Genomic DNA, 6,202 nt, shown 5'->3' on the forward strand with positions numbered 1-6,202 from the left:
AGCTCACCAACTGGCAGCAGTAAATCAGCTACAGAGGCAGTGGACAGTTACTCCGCCTGTACAGGTCAGGAATATTATCATAACAGAAGCAGGATTCACAATTCTACAGAACAATCAACGCAACCGAACTCAAGAAAATCAAGTTTCAATTTCAACCAACCTTCAAGGAAATCAAAGCGATGAAGGATTACCTGGGAGGGTGAAAACGGAAACATGGAACAGCCATGCAACTTAGGGGGAACGGCGACTTCAGCACCCGATCTTACCTCGACAAATGAGAGCCATCAGCAGGGACATTATACACATCAAAAATAGACCAAACGGAGGAAACGATGCCACATTCAATCAGGGGCAGAATATCTCTCGGCAAAAGGGTAGCAGTGGACACATTGTAGTGGTGAGCTTTGCAAGCTCAGGACGTTGTCAAGGGCACCAGGGGGAGCTTCGACGAGGGAGGCAAGTCGCGCCGATAGAGTACAACACGCACAAATCGAACGGCAGGCGAATCGAAGCAGGTGACACAGCTCCGGAGGACACACAGCAGCTTCCTGATCTTCGCACGGAGGTTCGGTGATGATGGCGGATCAACGACGCCTTCATCTCAAGGAAGAAGAGGGTGCTGTAGGTTAGGTCGGGCCTGGGGATTGGAGAGCTAAGCGGGTTCGGGTAGGGTTTATGGGTCTGGGCGAGTTCGGGTTTTGGGTCTAGGCCGGGTTAGTCTTCTGGCCCATGGCCATGTCCAAAAAAAAAAACCTATTTGGCGATTTCAAGAGCAATAATTCATGTATATTTTTTGGAGAAATCTTTTTTGAAGGAAGGAGATATATTAGTAACATTTATATATAAAAAATCGAGATTAGGTGATATAACCCAAGGTCTTCCAAAAGTGGAATAGGTATTAGAAGTTCGTTCGATTGATTCAATATCGATTAATCTAGGGAAGAGAGTTGATGCTTGGAACGAACATATAACCAATATTCTCGGTATTCTTTGGGGATTCTTTATTTGTACTGAGCTACCTATTGTCTAAAGTCGAATTTCTTTGGTTAATGAAGTCTAAAGGGTTTATCGATCCCAATAAGTGCATATACATAATAGACATATTGAGATGATCGTACGTCAAATAAAATTAAAAGTATTGGTTTAAGAAGATGGAATGTCTAATTTCTTTTCACCCAACGAGTTAATTGGATTGTTTTGATATGAACGAGCGGGATATGCCTTAGAAGAAGTAATTTGTTACCAAACTCTATTATTGGGAATAACAAAAACATCTTTAAATATCCAAAGTTTCATATCCGAAACGAGTTTCAAAAAACTACTAGAGTTTTAGCAAAAGCTACTCTCCGAAGTCATATCGATTGGTTGAAAGGTTTGAAAGAGAACGTTGTTTTGGGGGGATGGGGATGATACCCATTGGTACGAATTCAAAAGGGTAACATAGACTTCAAAGCAAAGACAACTTATTAAAATTGCTCTAGAAAATATATATATAGGTTAAGTACGATTTTGATCCCTAAGATTTAGGACGAAAATTCTATTCGTCCCTAACCATTTTTTGCATTCGAATTCATCCCTAAGGTTATATATATATATATATAAGTTAAGTACAATTTTGATCACTAAGATTTAGGTAAAAATTTCTATTCGTCCTTAACCATTTTCTGCATTCGAATTCATCCCGAAGGTTTAACTTGATTTTAAAATCGTCCTTCGGATCAAAATAACATTCTCTAACAACTCTTGTCCAACAACCTTCTTTACTAAAATATTCAGTTTCTCTTATTCTTTTTCTTTTTCTTCATCCAAAATTTATGTTTTTGCTTTTACAGATATTAAAATAAATTTAAATAAAATTATCATTAAGAAAATAAAACATCATTAATGACAAGGATTTTCACAATATCAACAACAACAATAAAAGTTTTAAAACATAAGCAGAAGGAACAAACAAGTAACACTAAAAGTAGCAACAAGACACATCAACAAGGCAACAAAAAAAATGTAATAAACAAGAAATAGAAGCAAAATTCACTACCAAAGAATTAACAAATCTACATTTCAAATATCAAAGAATCAACAAAATTAAAAAAATAAATAAAATTGGAATCTTAATTTAGAAGTGAAATAAAGTAAAAGTAAAACAAATAGAAGTAGATCTATACTAAAGAAGCACAAGCAGAAAGAAGAAACTGCAAAGTGATGAGGATGCGAGCGACGGTGGCGAGTAGCGTGGAACAGCGGCGAGCGAGCGAGGCACAGCGCAGCAAAGCTAGCTGGAAAACAACGAACTGGAGGAGCTGCCTACGCGATTTTGACTCCAACGTCTGATCTGCTTGCGTCAACGCTATCTCCACTACGCTCGCTCATGGACGTGCCGGCATAGAAGACGAAATGGCGACAGCATCGCGCAACATCTCCCCATTTGGCGTCGTCGTCACCTTCATTTTTCCGTGCTTCTCTCTTTTTCGCTGGTTTTTTTTTTTATTTTAAAATTTTTTATTATGAATAATTTAATACAAAATTTTAAAATTTAGATAACAAAAATGATTTTAAAATTAAGTAACCCTTAAAGGACGAATTCAAATAGGGAAAAAAATCAGCCTATAAACTAATAAAAAATCTTAAACACGACTCCACTGGGGATCGAACCCAGAATCTCTGGTTCCGTAGACCAGCGCCTTATCCATTGGGCCATGGAGTCTTTGTATTGTTTGAAGGTGAGACATTTATGTAACTCTGAATATTTGTTCGCTCAGACGCTTACACAGGATTAATCGAGATCACCCACCCAGAAATACCCACCTCTCTCGTCACTTCCCTTCCTCTTCGAACCGGTCAAGCCAGTCTCCGTCGTCGTCAAGCTAGTCGCCGTCCAGCCTCTGTCTTCGAGGTCTCCCTCTCTGGCCGCCGGTAAGCACTGCTGCTTCAATTTATGTTGTTGCTGATTTTCTAAAATAATGCTTGACGGTTGATTTGAATGATTGTTGTTAATTTTTTGCCGAGTGAATTTGTCGGAGTTAATTTTGCTGATGGAATTCTGAGTTGGAGTTGATGGTTTGAATAGTTGTTAATTTATTAATTTTGTGTATATATGGTAAAGGTATTCTCAAATGGTTGTTGTTAATTTTCCCCACCGTATGATTTCCTATACTTTCTCAAATTGTAAAGGTTATTCTATCGGAGTATCGGTGGCCCTCTGGCTGGTGGGTGTATCTATGGCATTTTTTTCCAACCCAACTTTCATTATGGTGCATTTATAATTTCATTCTATTGTTATTTGACACAAATATTTCTCATCAATTTTTTGTTCTAACTTTGTCTTACTTTAATTTTAATTATATTATCAATTGTTTTAAAAATAACGCATCTGATTAAAGAATACGATTTTTTAATATGAAAAAGATTATCAATTATTTTATCAATCATCAATTATTTGTTTTTAAATCATCTTTTATTCTATTTACTAATATATAAAAGGTATGTTAACATAACGGAGAAAATAAGGAAACATAATTAATAAAAAGTACATAAAATTTAATGTTTAAATTTATTAGGCACCTGATGAAATAAAATAAAATAAAAACACTTAGGAATGCAAAAAATCACATCGTCTAAATAGAATAGGAACTGCTCAAAGTTTACCCCGTCAATTGCGTCTATAATTCTTATTCTTATATATATGAAAAGAAAAAAAAGTTTCAAATTATTAAATTAAGTAAATTAAATTGATGATTAAAAATATTAGTTAAAAATAAGAAATTATGTTGGTAGTTAAACTGTTTGGGTATGAACGTATAATAAGGATAGGATGGTCCTGTTGAGTGTTGACAATAAATATATAAATAAAATAAAATAAAATAATTAATAAGAATGGTCCTATACTCCTATTCCATTATGTGTTTGTACATGGTCATATCTCATATGTGTCGTTTGCGTTGGTTCGATGGCTTTAAATCCTTTGTTTGTGGGCCTTCTTTTTCAACTACACAATAGAAAAAGAATGGATTAATCATCTAAGAAACTTGTAATTTATTAATGAACTGTAAACTCGTCTAAGCACACAGAATGGAATGAATATGCTATATTGCTATGTCCAAATTTGAATGAATTGGATTGAATTCTCTCGCTTTCAAAATGAATGACATTTTGGATATGGATAAAATTCAATATATTTGAATATTAAAAACTTGTAAATTGAATGAAAAGTCCAAAAATATATCTTATTCAAATTTGAAATTGCAACCGAGTTAGTGGAACTCCTTTAACGTAAATAATACTTGCGAAAGCGACCTGGCATAACAAATAATAATAAATAAAATATAAAAAATTATATACAATTATTTTCATATGAATTACTAAAAAGTGTTTAAATTTATTAGATATATAACAAAATAAAATAAAATAAAATAAAAAACACTTATAAACATAATTGGTAAATTCGATTTAACTAAAAATTCAGTCACTCAATTATTTGGTCGAGACAATCTTTTTCGAACCGTTCAAACATCGATCCAGTAAAATTTGGTTCGACCTGTGCAGTTTTTATCAAAATTGGTAATTCAGACCGGTTTAAGTAATACTTGTGTTACGGTAGGTAACCGGAGATTAGTGCAAAGGATGGCGTTTGGCGGCCCAAGTGTGTGATGGATGAGAACTCCGGGTAGGCACGCAGCTCGGGAGGCTCCGTCCGACTTGTGCTCGCGTGTGAATGGGGGGTGGTACCTGCAAAGATACTCCGATGCCTAAGTTAGCAAGGGTGTAAGCAGGTCTAGAGAGTATTGGGCTTAGAGATACCTGAAGGGGTGTCAGGGTATTTATAGAGGCGAGCCAATAACCACCGTTGGTGTAGTGCCATATCTTTAGGGTGGTAACCGTCCCTATTATCTTGGGGAGGTTAAGATATGGCTTTATGAGGCGGTTAGAGAGATTTTAGGGGCGGTTACTCATTTGAATGAGTGTTTATCTGCCAGCTAATCTCGCATCCGACCTCTTCTGACCAAGTCGTGGTTGATACCGACTTCTTATGTGAAGGCCGGTACTTAGCTAGGCTCTAATCCTTTAGATTAGGCCTTTTAGTTGGACCTGGGCCTTTATATTGGGCCAGGGTATGAACAGTGCCCCTACTTGAGCCCAAAGTCTCATTAGAGTTTGGGTTCAAGTATCTAACTCGGGTTCGTAGCCGACTTGTGTGGAGGAAGCGTGGGTCTTATAAACCGACGTGATTTTTGCGACCCTTCGCTTCTGACAGTTACGTCAATTCAAACGTCGTGTCCGTTGAGGGATCATTTAGGGATTGAGGGCTTTGGTAACGGTGCAGTCTCATTAATGACTGCCTCGCTTTTTACCATTATGCCCCTTAGCCCTTCTTATAAATATTTTCCCCCTCTTTCCATTTTCCGTTTCTGCAATCTTTCAAACTTTCTCCTTATCTTGTTCATACTGCATCTTTGTGTTCGAAGACTTTTGTTCTTCTCCAACCTCCATTTTCGGATAAAGGTTAGTTTTGCTTTTTCCATGTCATGCTTTATGTTTGCATGTTTTGTTTTGCGAGTAAATAGGTTGACCTGTAGATTCTGGTTTCGAATCTCTCTTCTTTAGTGGCCGTATTTTTTGATTTTCTTTTTCTTTTTCCTTTTTGTAGGTTTTCTGCCACTTTCTTCTTTATATAAAAAATGGCTTCTGTAGACATTCTTTCTCAGTGGGTTGACGATACGGTCCTTGGGGAGGAACCGTTGGTTGACGCTGAGTTTATCACCCACCTTCGTACTCATCATAGGCTCTGTACTTCGGACGAGGATGAGCCCAAATACGAACTGATAATCCCGGGTCCTGAAGACCGGGTCTGTTTTGGGAGAGCTAATGAGGCGGCCCCTCATTTTTTCTTCATGTATGAATGTATGATCACCCGTTTGGGTGTTTTTCTTCCTTTCTCTGATTTCGAAATATCCGTTTTGCACCACTGTAAGGTTGCCCCTACTCAACTCCACCCCAATTCCTGGGGTTTTTTGAAGATTTACCAGTTTATAAGCCACGCTCTGGACTTCCCGACTTCCTTGAGAATCTTCTTTTATCTTTTCCATATGACTAAACCCTTTAGTGGGCTGAACAACAAACAACAATGGGTATCCTTCAGAGCTATTCAAGGTCGGAGGATTTTCACCCTTTTCGACGAATCTTTCCACGACTTCAAAAACTTCTT

At 37.1% G+C, this 6,202-nt stretch overlaps 1 protein-coding gene, 1 non-coding gene and 1 pseudogene across 3 annotated transcripts in view; 2 read left to right on the forward strand and 1 right to left on the reverse strand.

Moving 5' to 3' along the window:
* Nucleotides 1-274: 274 nt before the first annotated feature.
* On the forward strand, nt 275-1,439 carry LOC127742816 (DNA-directed RNA polymerase subunit beta''-like; annotated as a pseudogene).
* Nucleotides 1,440-2,631: 1,192 nt separating this feature from the next.
* TRNAR-ACG (transfer RNA arginine (anticodon ACG)) lies at nt 2,632-2,704 on the reverse strand. The gene has a single exon. It is a non-coding gene; the product is annotated as a tRNA-Arg (tRNA).
* A 108-nt stretch (nt 2,705-2,812) lies between these two features.
* LOC107469127 (uncharacterized) overlaps nt 2,813-6,202 on the forward strand; it is a 17,665-nt gene continuing 14,275 nt past the window's right edge. For both annotated transcript variants that reach the window (XM_016088506.3, XM_052255380.1), the window contains exon 1: nt 2,813-2,913. The gene's annotated coding sequence lies outside the window, so the exon portion shown is untranslated. The remainder of the gene's footprint in view (nt 2,914-6,202) is intronic.

The sequence above is a fragment of the Arachis duranensis genome, chromosome 10, assembly GCF_000817695.3.
Source record: "Arachis duranensis cultivar V14167 chromosome 10, aradu.V14167.gnm2.J7QH, whole genome shotgun sequence".
NCBI classification, from domain to species: domain Eukaryota; kingdom Viridiplantae; phylum Streptophyta; class Magnoliopsida; order Fabales; family Fabaceae; genus Arachis; species Arachis duranensis.